The following is an 18,614-nucleotide window of genomic DNA, read 5'->3' as shown; positions in this document are numbered from 1 at the left end:
TTATTTTAGAAAGGAAACGATAAATGGAAATATGATTATTAATTTAAAAAAATAAAGTTCGGGTGCCCTAGGTAAAGAATTGTTTATTTAAAATTTTTTTTAAAAAGAATTGTTAATTTAAGTGGTCACTATGTGTCGGGCACTGTAGCAAAATCCAAGAAAATAAAGTCAAGAACAAAAATATCTGTCCTTAGGGAATTTACATTCTTAAGGAGAGACTACATGTTATAGGAATGTGCTGGTAAATGCTTGGCAGTAGTAGGCTCTCCCCCTAAAGTGTGAACACATCTTAAGATATACTTTACATTATTAGCATTAGAAATTAGAAATATAAAACATAAACATCAAAACCAAGGAAATCGAGGAGGGGAAGACCCTGGTAACTGAGGATTTAAGGAAGAATCTTATGCAAGACACCTGAAATGAATCTTGAAGGAAACTAACAATGTCTACATAGACTGGAAAGGTAAAAGGAAGGCAGGTTGTTAAAAGTTTCAAATGTCCAAATAGAGAAGCTTTTATTTGATCCTAGAAGCTAGGGAGTTATAGGAGTGTATTGATTGGGGCAGTTTGAAAAATGGTGGTTACCTGAAGATCATTATATATTTCAATAAGAATACTATATGATGACCAGTTCTGATGGAAGTTGCCCTCTTCAACAATGAAATGAACCAAATCAGTTCCAATAAAGCAATAATGAATTGAACCATCTACACCCAGCGAAAGAACTCTGGGAGATGACTATGAACCAGTACATAGAATTCCCAATCCCTCTATTTTTGTCCGCCTGAATTTTTGATTTCCTTCATAGACTAATTGTACACTATTTCAAAGTCCAATTCTTTTTGTACAGCAAAATAACTGTATGGACATGTAAAAATATATTGTATTTAACTTATACGCTAACATATTTAACATGTATTGGTCAACCTGCCATCTGGGGGAAGGGGTAGAGGGAAGGAGGGGAAAAGTTGGAATAAAAAGTTTTGCAATTGTCAATGCTGAAAAATTACCCATGCATATATCTTGTAAATAAAAAGTTATAATGAAAAAAAAAAAGAATGGTGGTTACACTGGACAATTAAGGAATAATTGGGGACTTTGGAAACCGCAGTTTCAGTGAGTAATGTGGTCAGAAGCTATTTGGAAAAGAGTTCAGGAAATTGCTTGAGAAGGGAAAGGTGAAGCAACAAGTGAAGTTGCCTTTCTCAAACAGTTTGTCTAAGAACAGGAAGAAAGATTTTGTTCCTTAGAGAAATCTTCAATTCTTTTTTGCAACTTTCACAGTTCCATGAGTTGATTAGATTTCTTCTTTTGGGGAATAGTATTTATTAAAACTCTCACATTTGTTGGGATTTGTTGGGGATCCTTGGGGTCCAAAGAACAGCTTTAACAGACCTAGTTTGTTTTCCCTACACTGCAATGAAAAGGAGATGAAGATTTACGTCCCCAAACAACAATGACCATTAACCATTTCCAGTAACCTTTGTTGGGGGAATCCTTCCTACCATGCCCACCAAGAAACTGTATGTGGTTCTATTCCCTCTTTTCTTTATTCTTTTTCTTGAGGACTTCATCAATTAACATTGGTTCAAATATCACCTCTTTGTAGACATATATCTATAACTATGTCTATGTCTATATATCTCTCTGTGTGTCTGTGTCTATTTCTCCAGTCTCAGTCTTTCCCTTTTTTTTTTGTCTCACTTCATCAATTGTTTCATGGATATTTCCAATTGAAATGTCCCTTAAGTATCACAAATTCCATATGTCCAGAACAGAACTTAACATTCCTCTTCCCTCTAACTCCATCCCCATATTTTTCCTTGAAATATTAATATTTCGGCAAAGGGCACTACCATTCTGTCAGCTACACAGGTTTGCAAATTCAAAATCAATCCCCATTCTTCATACTTTCTAATTCCATATATATATATATATACACACATGTTAAGTATGTTAAAGTATAAGTTAAATACAATATATGTATACATGTCCAAACAATTATTTTGCTGTACAAAGAGTCGGACTTTGAAAGAGTGTACAATTAGCAAAATAACTGTTAAGACATGTATGCTTATATTGTATTTAATTTATACTTTAACATACTTAACATGTATAGGTCAACCTGCCATCTGGGGAAGGTGGTGGGGGAAAGGAGGGGAAAAGTTGGAACAAAAGGATTTGCAACTGTCAATGCTGAAAAATTACCCATGCATATATCAAAAATCTTTCTGCTCGGCGGATCTGATTTCCTTTTGCGCTTTTCTCCAATCTCTTTCAAGAATTCCGGAGCCTAAACTGCCGTAGGGCTTGCTAGCAAACTTCAGGGCAAAATTAGTGAGTGTTCACTCGGCTCCTGGAGATGCCGGTACATCACAAGTCTATAAGGAGCCCGAAGCCGCTCCCAAGCTATGTGAAGGCTCAATTTCCAGAGTGATTGGGCGCATTGTTGCGTTTTTGTCCCTTTGCGGCCACCCCACAGTGTTCATTCTTTCGACGTGGTTAAATCCCTGCCAAGAGCCTTAGAAACTCCAGGTCCTACGGAGGTGTTGGGAAGGGGAGGAAGAGGGAGAGGCTAGCCGTTAGGGAAGGGGTTCTGTGATTCCGTTGACTGTAGGTGTCTGGTCCTTGGACGAGAGGAAATGGTATTTCCTTGCCTGTGTTCTGTAAATCTCTGTTGCTCCGGGCTAAAATTCCACTTCCTGGAGGGCAAGGATTTTTTGAGTTTGTGATTTAAATGCGTAGCATCTAACCTATACAATGTCGCCTTAATCGAGGAGTGTTTGTCTAGCCAGATGAATGAATGGGAGAAAGGATATATCTAAAAAGACTTAAGAGAAAGAACTTACTATTTAAGAAAAGTGAAAAAGAACAGAGAAACATTTTTTTAAAAATACATACAATAGAAAGGTTGGGGAATCATCTCTCAGATGTCCCTGGTGGTCTAGTGGCTAGGATTCGGCGCTTTCACCGCCGCGGCCCGGGTTCGATTCCCGGTCAGGGAAAGTCTCTCTTTTCGTACCTTCAACCCTCTTCATTAGATATTGACCTTCAGGGCATTAAATCCCCTAAACTAATATCCCGATCTAAAACAAAATCTAATTTTTCACCCTAATTGAGACTCTTAGACATATTGTTAAACACACGTGATTGACTAATTGATTTTCCATAATTAATTTCTATCCAGCTTAAAACATTTCTCTCAAGTGATCCAATCATTCTGGAGAGGAATTTGGAATTTAGCCCAAAATTATATCCCTTTAATCCAGCAGTATTTCTGCTGGGTTTATATCCCAAAGAGATCTTAAAGGAGGGAAAAGGCCCCACATGTGCAAAAATGTTTGTGGCAGCCCTTTTTATAGTGGCTAGAAACTGGAAATTGGATGCCCCTCAGTTGGAGAATGGCTGAATAAATTATGGTTTATGAATGTTATGGAGTATTATTGTTCTATAAGAAACGATCAGCTTGATGATTTCAGAGAGACCTGGAGAGACTTACAGGAATTGATGCTGAGTGAAATTAGCAGAACCAGGAAATCATTGTACTCGGCAACAACAAAATTATACGATGATCAATTCTGTTGGATGTGGCTCTTTTCAACAATGAGATGATCCAAGCCAGTTCCAATGATCTTGTGGTGAAGAGAACCACAGAGAGGACTGTGGGAACTAACTGAATGTGGATCACAACATAGCATTTTCCATTCTTTGTTATTGTTTGCTTGCATTTTATTTTCTTTCTCATTTTTCTTTTTTCTTTGATTTTTCTTGTGCAGCAAAATAATTGTGTGAATATATATGCATATATTGGATTTAACATTTTTTTGCCATGTTTAACATATTTTGGATTACTTACCATCTAGGGGAGGGGGTGAGGGAAAGGGGGAGGGATTGAAACACAAGGTTTTGAAAGGGTTAATATCGAAAATTATCCATGCATATGTTTTGAAAATTAACTCTGTTGGTAGGGGACAACGGAAGACTATATTGGAAAATGAATGCAGCAAAGGTGGATGTGGGGGTGGGTGGGCAAGGAAAGATAACAATAAGGGTTATTTTTTCTTATTTTCCCTCCTTCTCTTTTTTCCTTCGAAAGATGAAGGAATTTTCCCCTCCCCTAGCTCCGGATCCCTCATTCCTCTTAGCATCTGCCATGAGCCTTCTGCCCACAGCATCCAAGGAAACTATGAAGAAAGGGTGGGAAGACAGCAAGGGAGAAAGCCAAGCTGCCACAGGAGGGCATACTTACCAGATCTTCCCATTTATTTGCCAAAAGGGGTTGGGAGTGGGGGGGGGGGGGGTGAAGCACAAGGTGAATCCTTCACAAAACCGTGGCGAAAAACAGAACTACCATTTACTGTCATCCAAGGGAAATATCTTTAAGAGATAAGGGAAAATAGAACAGACTGGAGTCTTTATTCAAGGAAAGCATTTCAGGGAGGACTCAGACATTTCAGTCCACAGATAAATGTGTAAACGATTTCTGACAAGGACACTTTGGGTAATTAGAGATCTACATTACCAGTAAATGTTGGCACAAAACAAGGTCAGTTTCCCTGGGTTGGGAGGCTAAATGTGAAGTCTTCAAGTAGATGGACCCTAAAAATAGAAGATTATGACAGAGGGAGAAAAAAATGATGCCTCTGACGAGGAATCTCAAATGGTATTCTTCCAGTGGAAGTTCTTCATTACCATCCTAGAATGATGTTGTTGGGTTGCTGAATGTTTCCGGGATTAGTTTGTATGATAGAAAACTCGGGTTTGTATAGGAGTGGGAGAGCAGATCAGCCATCAATCAAAATATTTTAAAGTCAAGGATTCTTAAACTTTTTCTTCCCGTTACAGACCGATTTGGGAACCTGAGGAAGTCTAGACCTCCTTCTCAAATTAAAGTTTTTAAATGCTTAAAATAATGCGAATAGGTATAGGAAAAATAATTACAACGACAGTTTTCAGCTGTAAATAAATTTCAGAGGACCCAGGTTGACTTTCTGATTTACCTACTTACTAAAGTGTCAGACACTGTGCTAAATTCAAAGATAAAGAGTTTACATTCTAAAGGAGGCAATCTATCCATCCATCTATCTATCTATCTATCTATCTATCTATCTATCTATCTATCTATCTATCTATCTATCTCTGAAAGATTTAGACAAGTCGACTACAAAGTAACTATAAAGGAGATCGAAAGAATAAGGTTTTGAGATTGCCTATGTGGAATGAGTTTGAGTGAGAACTGGAGAATGATAATTGAAAACTTTGGTGCTGTCAGCGAGAAAGAGAAAGTTTCGAAGACGGATAGATTTGGGTGAAAAAGAGACTGAGTTCTAAGTTGGATATGCTAAGTTTGAGACAAACTCCAAAGAATATCCAGTTAGTAACTTTCGTTAATAGTAGATTCAGGTTGCGTGATCCAACCACCACTGAAAAACACTAGGGATAGATTAATCATTCCGGAGCATACGAATAGTAATTAAATCCATGCAAATTGATGAGTCTTGGAGCTCAGAGAGTGAAAAGAGAGAAGAGGTTCAGAAAAGAACTTGGGCGGAAGGTTGGTTTATCTATATATTAGTCATGCGAAATACCTGAATAACAAATCAGGGAGGAAACAGGAAGGTAAGACAACTAAGAGAAAGAAAGGAAAATTCTGGCAGAGAGGGGAGTGACAGCGTCAAAAAATGCTGAAAGACCAAGAAGATTGAGAGAATGAGAAAAATCATCATTTATATTAGAGAGTGTAACCTTCAAGGGAATGATGTGATCAGAAACCAAATTACAAACTTTAGAAGAGAACAAGAAGAGAAGCGAAGGCACCAAATATAGGTGGAATTTCTATCTATTCATTCGTTTGTTTTTGCAAAGAAAGGAAGGCGCGATAGAGGGTGAGAGCCGCAGGGGATGGTAACCCTAGCGAGGGTTTCGGAAAGGTGTGCAAGACCCAATATTCTACTTCGATATTCTTAGAAATGTAATGAATTGCCAGATACAGCCAGAAAGAATGCGGCAACCGTCCTCTCTTTGTCTCGAAGAAAATCTTAGGAGGGAAAGCTGGAAGGGAAGGTCTAGTTCAAACTCCAGATTTTTGTGGCTGCGATCCGTGACGACGCGGCTATCAAGTTAATCGAATATCAGTTTGCCTCCTCTTCTCCAGGGCTAAGGAGCTTTCCGCTACGCTTCTTTCTCGCAGACCGAGGCTTCCCATTTCAGCCCCTCGTCGTCCCCTCTTCTGTCGCCCCACAAGTCGAGTCTGCTGCTCCCCTAGGGCTAAACCGGGGCGTGAGGAGCACACTGCCAGGCGCTGGGCAAGGCGAAGATTTGAGAACTTTTGCGATTGCATAGCCAGTCCTCTATTAAACTAAGAGCGCGGAGTCCCCAGGAAATCTCAGTTGATAAGGGCGCCCAGGGGAGAAAGCGAGGCGCAAGCGGCTCAGTCAGTGTCCTTGACATTTCTGGCGGTGGAACCCCGGCCCGTGGACTTCCATAGACCCCCTTCAGGTTTTCGTCCGGAAAGGGCAGCCTGTTGTCCCGAAGCCGAGCATTGTGCTTGTTTGCCACTAACCTAGAACAAGTCCCAGGCCGAAAGTGATTGCACGTGAGCAAGCTTTTCTCCCTTAAAGCCCTCCACTTCTAAAGAAAGACGGGAGAAACTCACCTTGCCACTTTGCTTGTGAGATGGTCAGAATGCGTCCCCTTCGTGGGCCCGGATAGCTCAGTCGGTAGAGCATCAGACTTTTAATCTGAGGGTCCAGGGTTCAAGTCCCTGTTCGGGCGAACTACCACGCCACTCTTTTTTGCTTTTCCCCGTCTCAAATCTCAGGGCAGGAGAGACTCCCATTGCCCCCGACAGCCCCTTCAGTCCTGCGAGCTGCCTTCGCTTTGCACTGTGGAACTACGTGCAAAACTGAGTGTGAAAGGTCCGAAAATGGACCTCTCCGGATCCGGGAATGGAATTTCACTGCTGTTACCCACTTCCTCTCACCGCCACCGCCACCCTCATTCCCCCGGATGCTTTGAGAAGAAGACAGGGGACCATCTCACCAAGGGTGTAGACGGAGTCCCGAGAAGAGAAATGGTCCTAGACGCACAGAGACCAAAGCAGGTTCTTGGGGCGTTCCTCTAACAACGAGATTTAATAATGAGGCGGCGGTGGCTAGGGAAAAATGCTCCAGGGCACCATAAAAGTACTTCCAAAGGAACTCGGTTCAACTTCATTAAGTTTACCCGACAGCTTTACTTTCAGCCAAGGGCCAGTGGCGCAACGGATAACGCGTCTGACTACGGATCAGAAGATTCTAGGTTCGAATCCTGGCTGGCTCGGCTTTGTTTTTCCTAAAAATTAGTCTGTAGGACTTCTAGAAACCTGATGTGTTACAAATATGGATAGAGCAAGAGAACAAGTTAATAGTCATTTCATAAGTCACATAAAGGACGAGTAATGAATTTAAAATTACGTGTATGTATGTTCTTTTAAGTTTTTGTAAAAGATAGACCATGGGCAATATTACTAGGAAGACCAGAGAATTAACTTTCAGAATCACACAATAGATTAAGATTTCTGGACCAAATCCCAATTATTTTACTCAAATCTTTCTGAATCTTGCCACTCACATTTATAGGATAAGGGAATTTTGAAATCTTGGATTTCTTTCCCTTAAGGTTTGAAAACTGTTTTATATTAATATGCAAATCACTTCTTTCCTTTAGTAGATGACCATCCAGAGTTGCTTTGGATGCAGGAGTCAAAAATACTATAATGTCCCGAGTAATTACATTAATATCCTTAAGATGTTTTAAGATAATCTCAAAACAAATAGTTAAAACATCTGTTGCATAGTAGACAGTATATAAAATGATCGTGGGATTGAACTGAATTTTAAAAGGAAAAGACTTCCATCGCGTTGGACAAGTCTTCGATGTAAACTTTTTGATAAAAGTCTCAATGAAGGAGTACAATGGGGTGTCACTTAGCATTGCAATCGGTTCCTGTGGAAGAATTATTGGCATGTAGAAACTCATAGAACATTTCCAATATTCTAATTTTTCCAAGTGCATGTCCACTGCGTGAATTCTTAAACTTCTGGAAACATTGATGGTTCCCTAGTACAATAAAACTCTGCTTCTTTACTATTTCCGGGACAATATGGATGTTTAAGCTTTGCACCAGCAATTTCAGTGGCCAGTGTTGTTCCTCCTCCTCCTCCTCCTCCCCTCCTGCTCTTCCTCCTCCTCTTCCTCCTTCTCCTCCTCCTCCCCTCCTCTTTCCCTCCTCCTCCTCCTCCTCTTCCACCTCTTCCTCTTCCTCTTCTTCCCCCTTTTCCTTCTCCTCTTTTCCTTTTTCAGCTCTCAACAACAGAATTGCAGTTTCTATGTACACAGTAATGCCCATTTTATTTGATATTTGTTAAGTTCAGAATAAAAACAAATTTGAAAACAAAAATGTCCATTTTCCCCCACAAGTCAATTCCTGTTTGGTTTGAAACAACACCAGAATTTCTTTTGACTATAGAAAATATTGTCTTGGGTAACTTCAATTTTTGTGGCGCAGCACATAGAAAGAGAGCTGGACTTGGGAGTCACTCTTGGTGAATTTTCAAGTCTGATCTCAAACAATTACAACTAAGTTTAATTAGTTTGACACTGTTAGTACTTGTTTGCCTTAATTCTTTGTCTGTAAAATGAACCGAAGACTAAAGTGACATGGAACTTCTGCATCTTTGCCAGAGGAAGGCCTCAATTAGGACTCTAATGTAATAGTAGAACACGTGGAGAAGTACCTTTGCTACACTGAAGTAAGATATTTAGGAAAAGCGAAGCCGAGCCAGCCAGGATTCGAACCTAGAATCTTCTGATCCGTAGTCAGACGCGTTATCCGTTGCGCCACTGGCCCTTGGCTGAAAGTAAAGCTGTCGGGTAAACTTAATGAAGTTGAACCGAGTTCCTTTGGAAGTACTTTTATGGTGCCCTGGAGCATTTTTCCCCAGCCACCGCCGCCTCATTATTAAATCTCGTTGTTAGAGGAACGCCCCAAGAACCTGCTTTGGTCTCTGTGCGTCTAGGACCATTTCTCTTCTCGGGACTCCGTCTACACCCTTGGTGAGATGGTCCCCTGTCTTCTTCTCAAAGCATCCGGGGGAATGAGGGTGGCGGTGGCGGTGAGAGGAGGTGGGTAACAGCAGTGAAATTCCATTCCCGGATCCGGAGAGGTCCATTTTCGGACCTTTCACACTGTTTTGCACGTAGTTCCACAGTGTAAAGCGAAGGCAGCTCGCAGGACTGAAGGGGCTGTCGGGGGCAATGGGAGTCTCTCCTGTGAGATTTGAGACGGGGAAAAGCAAAAAAGAGTGGCGTGGTAGTTCGCCCGAACAGGGACTTGAACCCTGGACCCTCAGATTAAAAGTCTGATGCTCTACCGACTGAGCTATCCGGGCCCACGAAGGGGACGCATTCTGACCATCTCACAAGCAAAGTGGCAAGGTGAGTTTCTCTCGTCTTTCTTTAGAAGTGGAGGGCTTTAAGGGAGAAAAGCTTGCTCACGTGCAATCAGTTTCGGCCTGGGACTTGTTCTAGGTTAGTGGCAAACAAGCACAATGCTCGGCTTCGGGACAACAGGCTGCCCTTTCCGGACGAAAACCTGAAGGGGGTCTATGGAAGTCCACGGGCCGGGGTTCCACCGCCAGAAATGTCAAGGACACTGACTGAGCCGCTTGCGCCTCGCTTTCTCCCCTGGGCGCCCTTATCAACTGAGATTTCCTGGGGACTCCGCGCTCTTAGTTTAATAGAGGACTGGCTATGCAATCGCAAAAGTTCTCAAGTCTTCGCCTTGCCCAGCGCCTGGCAGTGTGCTCCTCACGCCCCGGTTTAGCCCTAGGGGAGCAGCAGACTCGACTTGTGGGGCGACAGAAGAGGGGACGACGAGGGGCTGAAATGGGAAGCCTCGGTCTGCGAGAAAGAAGCGTAGCGGAAAGCTCCTTAGCCCTGGAGAAGAGGAGGCAAATTGATATTCGATTAACTTGATAGCCGCGTCGTCACGGATCGCAGCCACAAAAATCTGGAGTTTGAACTAGACCTTCCCTTCCAGCTTTCCCTCCTAAGATTTTCTTCGAGACAAAGAGAGGACGGTTGCCGCATTCTTTCTGGCTGCATCTGGCAATTCATTACATTTCTAAGAATATCGAAGTAGAATATTGGGTCTTGCACACCTTTCCGAAACCCTCGCTAGGGTTACCATCCCCTGTGGCTCTCATCCTCTATCGCGCCTTCCCTATTTAGCAAAATAGAAAACAAAGCAAATACCACTTAAATTTGATACCTTAACTTCTCTCTCTCTCTCTCGTCTAATTTGTAACATGGTTACTAATTTTAAAAGCTTCTCATTGCTGGATTACACGCCCATTCTCATGCAAATCGAATTCTCTATCTCTTCAACTAATTCTGGAAACATTCAACAATGAGACAACATTCTAAACTAGTAATCACGAACTTCCAATGGAAGAATTGCCTTTGAGATTCTTGGTCAGAGGAATTTTTACTCTATGTTTAGAAATGATTTTCTTGAAAACTTCAAATCTGACTTCCTAGTTCCTCAGGTTTCACTGCAGTGTTGATCTTGTTTTGTACCTAAACCAACATTTGCTAGTATGATAGATAGCAAGCCTTGAAAAGACTCCAGGTTGAAAATCGTTTACAAATTTGTCTCTAGACTGAAATGTCCCTGAAATGCTTTTCTTGACTAGAGACTGTAGTTCTATTAATTTTTATTAAAGACATTTTCCTTGAACGACAATAAATGGAAGCTCTATGTTTGTTGTTTTTCTTCTTTCTTTCTTTCTTTCTTTCTTTCTTTCTCCTCCTCCTCCTCCTCCTCCTCCTCCTCCTCTTCTTCCTCCTCCTCCTTCTTCTTCTTTTTCTTCTTCTTCTTCTTTTTGTCACGAATTGTTTTGTGAAGGATCCATCTTGCGCCTTCCCCCTCCTTTCTGGTAAATAAATGGAAAGATGCGGCAAACATAACTTTCCTATTCATTATTTATGGCATCTTGGTTCTTTCTTTCCCTTTGGTATCTTCCCATCCCTCTGTCGTAGTTTCCTCACTTGAATGCTATGGGTAGGCGCCCGGCAGAAGCTAGGAACAAGGGAGAAATTTCGTCTTTCAAGAAGAAAAAAAGAAAAGGGAAAGGAAGGAATAATGTTGCTTTTCCCTTTCCATCATATTCAGTTTTTTGTCTCTCCTTCCTTCCATATCTAGGGAATTATCTATTATGGAAAATTAGTTATTTTTTTAAAAGGGAGGTTGAGGTGCAATTAAGCAAAATAAACTGGTACACTAGACGCGCTTGATAGTATGTGCGATCTTCTAAATCCGTAATTGGAGTAAATTTTGTTTTAGATGGGGTCTTAGTTAGATTGTTGTTGATGTTGTTTGTCTTTGGTTATAGAAGGAGGCCAATGGAATCAAGAGGTTTATGTCTTGATTTGCAAGAGAAGTGGATATAAATAAAACAGGACTGTGAAAAGTCATCAGTCTCACGTTTTCTTCCAGTCTTTAGAGTCCAGTGGCAAGCCATAGGTCTAGGCGATTGGAGACAAAGCCGGATATACTTCGTCTCTTCTAGCTAAAGTCTTTTCCAGGCATTAGTTTGTTCGAGATAACTTGCATTCTTTGATTAAAGGCTAGGTAAGAATTGTGGTACGCCTACCAATTTTAGGCTGAAAGTACAAAAGCAAACTTTCCCTGACCGGGAATCGAACCCGGGCCGCGGCGGTGAAAGCGCCGAATCCTAGCCACTAGACCACCAGGGACGCTTACCATGGTGTTTTACAACCTTTCTGTTGTGCATTTGAGAAAAAAAAAATGTTTCTTAATCTGTAAACAGATTAAATTCCTTTTAAGTTTTTTTCAAGTATCTCCTTCCCTCCGTCCACATTGATTACATATTAATTAAGGCTCTACTGTATAGGTTAGATGCTCCGTATTTAAATCACAAAATTTGGAAATCACAAACCCCAAAATTTTGGAATTTGGAATTTTAGCCCGAAAGCAACAGGGATTTAGAGAATCACTAGTATAGTCAAAGAAACACCATTTCTACGCGTCCAAGGACCAGACATCTGCAGCCAACAGACATCACAGAATCCCTTCTCTAACAGCTAAAGTCTCTTACCTCTCCCTCCCCTTTCCAACATTCCCGTAGGTGCTGGCGCTTCCGGGACTTTCGGAAGGGATTTCACTATTCCGAAAATCCCGAAGAGAGAACACTTGGAGATGGCCGCAGAGGGACGAAAACGCAACATTGTGCTTTATTCATTCTGAAAACAGCCTGCACACAGTTTGGGAACGGCTTCAGGTTTCTTTATACACTCGTGATGTACTGGCATCTCCCGGAGTCAAGTAAACACTCACTCAATTCGGCTCTGATATTTTGCTAGCAAGCCCTACAACAGTTTGGCTTGGAATTCTTGGAAGAGATTGGAGAGAAGCGCTGGAGGTAATCAGATCCGCCTAGCAGAAAGCCTACAAGTAAAAGCGTAGCTTGGTCTCCTCCCGCCTAGTGCGACCCATTTAAACGCGGAGCGGGCTTCGAAGGAGGGTAAGGAAAGTTTCCAGAGGGCCTAACTAGAATTAGGAGAGTCTTCATCAGCCTCAACATCTCGTAAAGTGGACTGGGATAGATGTCAACGGACAGAGTCCAGGAAGGTGTTTAAGGATGAGAATGAGCTGGCACCAGGGTAGGTGACGGAATGAAATTCGATAATTCAATTCAACAAGCATTTTCTTAGGCACCCATTTTCCTGCTATCTGCTAGAAGGAAGCGAGAGCTCTAGAAGCATACTTTTTACTTGGGAGGGTGTTGGAATCTTTACAAATTAAGTCATTAGAGTTGATAGAGACAACAATTATCTAATTTAGCATGGTTCAGTATTATTGATCTAATCCTACAAGGAGATGTTTTGGGCCAGAACCTGAAACAAGGTACTAAGTAGAACTGATTGATACAATGCTTGTGTTCACACCTTTAGAGAACTCATATAAACAAGAAGTATTTAAGTACTCACTGGAGTTCACAAGTAAGGGAGATTCACAAAGTAAACTTTGTAACTTTGTGAATTCACATCTCCCTTGAAGCTCTTAGGGCCAGAGAGCACTCTGGGAGAAAACCCATAATCCCACTCTCTCAGAAGAGTCATATATAAACCCAGTCAGGAGAATTCAGTTGAATTAGATTGGAGAGGAGCACTCTGGTGCAGACACAGAGCACTCTGGGAGGCAAGACAGATTCAACTTGGTGCTGGCTCTGGAGGCTGATGAAAGCAGAGGCATCTGTCAACAAAAAGTTATTTTAAAAAAAGAAAGAAAGAAAGCAGAGTCGGAAGCAAAGGACAAACCTTTGGATTTGGAGACATTCGGAGGGAGCTCTTGGAACCACTAGAGAGATAGGCCTCAAAGTTAACCGGGCTATATTGGAGGCAATAAAAGATCTGAACTTTTAACACCTGGCTGTGTTTTGGGTGATTATTACTTTTGACTGAAACTAAGGCTGCCTCCAGAAAACCTCCGCGAGAAACCTGCTTTCCCCCAGAGAGAACCATTATTATATTATTTTAAAGAAGAAGAAAATCACCACAGGAGGGTGTTGCCCACAGAGTGTAGGTCGTAATAAGTAAATCCAATATAATTTGAAAAAGGAAGCAGCATTTAGCCACTCTCAGGTTCCCTAAAAAGGCTTTCCAAAGGAAATGACTTAGGAGCTGACCCTTAGAAAAAGCGAGAATTTCTTGCTTTTTTTTTCATGAGATGAGATAGAGTCTGTTTTCTTCCCTTCCATCTCCAGTATCTAAAATGTTGAGGTCTAGCTTTGGGGTAGCTAAATGAAATTAGGGTTAAGGTCTAGTGGCAGGTTTGGGGTACAGATTTGGCGCAAGGGGGTCTAGTAGCGGCGCGAGTTCCCAATAAAAGCATTTATTGGCCCAGAGAGCTAGATTGATAAAAGAGGTTTATTATTAGATAAGCAAAGTTAAAGTATAGGCGAAGGTAGAGATAAGGAGGGCACTGGACAGAGGGTCCAGTGGACAGAGAATCCTCACATGGTAGCCATGTTTGGAATCTCTGCAAAGAGGAGTTCCCAGCATGGCCTTTTTATAATAGGAGACTTAGCTCGAGGGGCTTTCGGGTGTAGCCCCAAAGTTGGCTCAGATCCGGGTGGGGCTGGGAACAGGTCAGATCTTCTATTGGAATTCAAAGGGACCAGGATTTGTGAGTTAAAGGGCAATTTACATTATTAACTAGGAGAGGGTGGGAATCTAGAAAGGAATCTTTCCCGCATCAAAAAGACATTTAAAATTACGTGAAAGTATTTGGAGCAATATTGTGGAGAGACTATATAAGTTCCCAATCTCTTTTCAGACTCCATGTTTTATAGCTTCACTTTCAGGACAAGATAGATTTAGAGTCAAGCTTCTTTCAGGGGATAGAGTTCGCTGCATATAAATGTCTCAAATCCGTCTCCTCCTATCTCCTCCTAGCCAGAGTAGAATAGAATTGGCAGGAAGGACAGTTGCTTTGGTTGAGGGATCTTGGGAATCATCTCTAATAGCTATACCCCGGAGCAGGGTAAGTCAATGGTGCATAGTCGACTAAACGAAATTGCTTAGTGATGTGGGGCCTGAAATATCCCGAGAGGGTTTTCTTTTCTGCTGTAATGAGAAGGGGTGTTATGACGACTGCCTCCGTAAAAGCAGTACTATATGTTACACATGCTGACAGGGGTCCTCAAACTTTTTAAATAGGGGGCCAGTTCACTGTCCCTCAGACTGTTGGAGGGCCGGACTATAGTCAAAACAAAAACTTTGTTTTGTGGGCCTTTAAATAAAGAAACTTCATAGCCCTGGGTACGGGGGATAATCGCCCTCAGCTGCCGCATCTGGCCCTCGGGCCGTAGTTTGAGGACCCCTCTAACCTCTTTTCAAAAGGATTAAATGGCATGCTCAAGCACTCTCACCTCCAAAATCTGTAACAGTGAAAAATACAGTGATCTTCTCAAGTGAGGAAATAAAAGCAAGTCTCGTGCAGTTGAATTCTTGGTTTATTTCAATTTAGAAAAATATCATGAAGACCTCCTCTATTAAAATAAGGGGCGATTGTCTTTACTGCTCAATCCCTTGTGTACTTTTCCAGTTCTTTCCTAGAATCAAGTCTTCTCTGCCTCCTGTAACAAGAACTACAGCCAAGATATGTCCCAGTCTTTGTACTCTTATCTTTTGGGTTGGAATACTGTTTCTGGAATGTGATATTTTGTAACCACATCCAAGATATGATGGGTTCAATATGATACTCAGACAGGGTTCTTTCTCTTTATCTACACCAAAGTTCACTATCTCTTTCATTCTTTATGCCTCCACCAGGGTTTACTCTGGGAAATCACTGAATTTAGTTTATATGTAGTTCTTATCTAGGTTTCCATAAATGTGAGTGACTGATACTCCACTTCTCAAAAAAGCACTCAAAACAATATACATATAAGCACATACGTATATATGATACTGAACATCCTTCCTTTTACCCCAAAGTAGTTGATGAATTGCATAAAAAATGTAGGAAAGGCAGAAAGAATTCACAGAAGTTTATATACATTTAAAACGATTCTCTTAGTAAGTTCTGCTTTTCCACTAGAATCCTAATGACCTTTCAATTAGATTCTTCTCAGAAGTGATCTCCACTTGGGATTACTAGGGGGAGCACTTTCTTTTTCTAGTGAAATATTTCTCTCCTCAGGGTCCTTTCCAGTTTTAATAAGACTTAATGACATGTGACTTGTATCCCCAATCTCCAACCCCAAGAAAAGAAATGGACTTTGAAACTTCTGCACAGGCTACCCCTTTCAATCAGAACCACACACTCCAGAAACCTACTATAATTTGCCAGCACAAGATGCAAATCTATTATTTCAGGTGTGTCTTTGATATCTTATTGATTCTCTAATTGAATGAAGATGATGGTAGATGGATGATTTGGTTTACTTTCCAAAAGGCTCAAGAATTTCCCTTCTCTTGAAAGTTAATTTTCCCAACTCTTGAACTTAAGGTTATTTTGAAGGCAACCCCCAAAATTTCAGAAATAGCAAGGAATTTTCCTTTTCTGCTAAAATATTAGATTCTGGAAGAGCACTGGATCCCAAACTCCTCCCCACACCCAATCAATTAACAAGGATTTACTAAGCATCTATTATGTTTCATGAATTTTGCTTAATTCTGAGGTTGCAAAGACAAACATGAAATAATATCTGTCCTCAAGGATCATAAAATATATACATGCAATAGGGTAGGTGATGTGAGTTCAAATCTGGCCTGAGACACTTACTAGACACGTGACTTTGGGCAAGTCGATTAACCCTGTTTGCTTCAATTTCCTCCTCTGTAAAATTAGTTGGAGAAGGAAATGGCAAACCACTCCAGAGGGTCAAGAAGAGTCTGCCATGAATGAAAATGAACAAACACAACAGCAAAGGTGATGTGTGACCAGTTTATTTCTACCCTATCTTTCCAAGTGAATTATATACTCATTTGTAATATAGCATGTTTGCTTGAATAATGAAAGATGGTTCCATATCTTCATTTCTGCTGGATGAGTCAATCGGGTCATTTAGTGATTCATTGATCCCTTCTTGTCATCTGGCAACCCGAAAATCCTGATGTGAACTCTAGCTCCCACACTTGTGGCAATTTAATCTCCCTTTTTTAAAACTTATAAAGCATAACCTTTTTCGATCTTATTGACCTAAAACAGCAAAGCAAAAATATAAAAAGTTAACAGAAAGAGGGTTTTGATACTTACAAAATCCTGAGACTTCTCCTTTCATAACATTCTCTCCCTCCCTCCACCTCTCCAAATAGCTATTAATCAAGGAAAGTCCACCATATTCTTGTTACCCAAAAGTCTGTTCTGAAGACCAAGGAAACATATTCATCAAAGCAAACAAGCACAATATTAATTGCTAAAATCAGACAAATTTGTCTGTGATAGATGACTTAAAACAACAAGACATTCGAATTATGTCATGGATCCATTTCATAATCTGATGAGTTTATAGATCTCAGAATAACGTTTTCATTTGCACAAAATACACCAAATTTCAAAGGCAGCCACGAATCATGAAATGACTTTATCAAAATATATAGTTCTCTAAGATATAACTATCAATATAACTATCTACCTACTTATTTACTTGAACAAGTTCACAAACAATAAGTTTAGCACCCTTGAGTTAGAAACCTTGTGACTTCTGAACATGAAATTTTAGTTTAATAGGGAGAGAAGTAGGGGAGAGTGGGAGCATTTCTCTTGACTTTTTTCTTTCAGAGTTTCCTATTTTTACTGTGTTGTTGTAGTGTAAAAACTGCCTGAAAGAGACTTCGAGGTAATGAAGAGTAAAGTGTGTTTGCAAATATATTGGCGCTGCAGGTGACCTAAATAGGTGGCCTAAAACATGGTGAACCCGGGATTGAACCAGGGACCTTTCATTCTTCAGTCTGACGCTCTCCCAACTGAGCTATTTCAATTTCCTAAACTGAGTTATTTCGTTGTCTTTTGTTTTTTAAATTGTCATTCGTTAAGAGTTATCCCTTTATTTTTAGTTCCTAAGAGATAAATTTACTGGTTTTAATTTTAAGAAAAGTTTTTAGGAATAGGAAAGAGAGTGAGACTCAGACCTTAATGTTTTATGGTATCATACTAAGGACTGTGGGTGCCTCATTAGTCTCCTTTAAATCTACTTGATGAAGTAGAAATACTTTATTTTGCCCAGGTTTTCTCAAACTTTTTCCACTCGCGATCCCTTTTTGCCAGAAAAATTTTTAGGTGACCTCAGGTATATAGGTACATAAAATAGTTATGCAAATCAAACATTTGCTGATATTAAATTATAATTTCGCAATCTCCACATTGTTACAAGACCCCCTGTGAAGTAGCGAACCACAGTTTAAGAAGCAAAGCTTTAATCACCTACTGTGGCCCGGCAAACTGTTTTAGGATAAAACGTGTAATTATTCTGGGAAAATAGTTATCTAGTTACCATCAAGAAAATTAAGGGATATTACATATTCCTTAAACCTCTCATTTTCTTGAGGCCACAGACAAAAGAAGACTTGGAACCTTACTTTGTTGCGGATCTCAGATTCAATTATGCTAGGGAGTCTCCATAGCTGCTTCAGACTGGATCAGTGAACTATTATACTACTCGAACAAAATCGGAAGATGCATGAATGATTTCCCCACGTCTGGTATTCAAAATTAGCAGTCTCCCTCGATTAAGTATATAAACCAAGTAACACCTATACTATAGGTGTATTAATAATGACTAGATCTGAAGAACCTCAGTCCTGCAAGAAATTACACCCAACTTCAACCTACTCCATAAGTAATGAGACCTGAAATCAGAATCCAAGTGTGGTAATTCTACTGTCCCTAATTCAGAAAATAGTTTGTTACAATGATATTTACATTTTTTCATTTAATTTTTTACTGTTTTATTTTCTCCAGTTAACAAAGATTTGTTTTCTTTCTCTTCTCCCCTCACACTCACCCCAAAAGAAAAACAAAACTCTTATAACAAATATTC

The 18,614-nt window shown here is 40.5% G+C and overlaps 6 non-coding genes across 6 annotated transcripts; 3 read left to right on the top strand and 3 right to left on the bottom strand.

Moving 5' to 3' along the window:
* Positions 1–2,936: 2,936 nt before the first annotated feature.
* On the top strand, positions 2,937–3,008 carry TRNAE-UUC (transfer RNA glutamic acid (anticodon UUC)). The gene has a single exon. It is a non-coding gene; the product is annotated as a tRNA-Glu (tRNA).
* A 3,696-nt stretch (positions 3,009–6,704) lies between these two features.
* Positions 6,705–6,777, top strand: TRNAK-UUU (transfer RNA lysine (anticodon UUU)). Its single transcript has one exon. It is a non-coding gene; the product is annotated as a tRNA-Lys (tRNA).
* Positions 6,778–7,250: 473 nt separating this feature from the next.
* On the top strand, positions 7,251–7,323 carry TRNAR-ACG (transfer RNA arginine (anticodon ACG)). The gene has a single exon. It is a non-coding gene; the product is annotated as a tRNA-Arg (tRNA).
* Positions 7,324–8,820: 1,497 nt separating this feature from the next.
* Positions 8,821–8,893, bottom strand: TRNAR-ACG (transfer RNA arginine (anticodon ACG)). The gene has a single exon. It is a non-coding gene; the product is annotated as a tRNA-Arg (tRNA).
* A 468-nt stretch (positions 8,894–9,361) lies between these two features.
* Positions 9,362–9,434, bottom strand: TRNAK-UUU (transfer RNA lysine (anticodon UUU)). Its single transcript has one exon. It is a non-coding gene; the product is annotated as a tRNA-Lys (tRNA).
* A 2,296-nt stretch (positions 9,435–11,730) lies between these two features.
* On the bottom strand, positions 11,731–11,802 carry TRNAE-UUC (transfer RNA glutamic acid (anticodon UUC)). Its single transcript has one exon. It is a non-coding gene; the product is annotated as a tRNA-Glu (tRNA).
* Positions 11,803–18,614: the final 6,812 nt, after the last annotated feature.

The sequence above is a fragment of the Antechinus flavipes genome, chromosome 1, assembly GCF_016432865.1.
Source record: "Antechinus flavipes isolate AdamAnt ecotype Samford, QLD, Australia chromosome 1, AdamAnt_v2, whole genome shotgun sequence".
NCBI lineage: Eukaryota > Metazoa > Chordata > Mammalia > Dasyuromorphia > Dasyuridae > Antechinus > Antechinus flavipes.
This window is presented reverse-complemented; position numbering and strand designations above follow the sequence as displayed.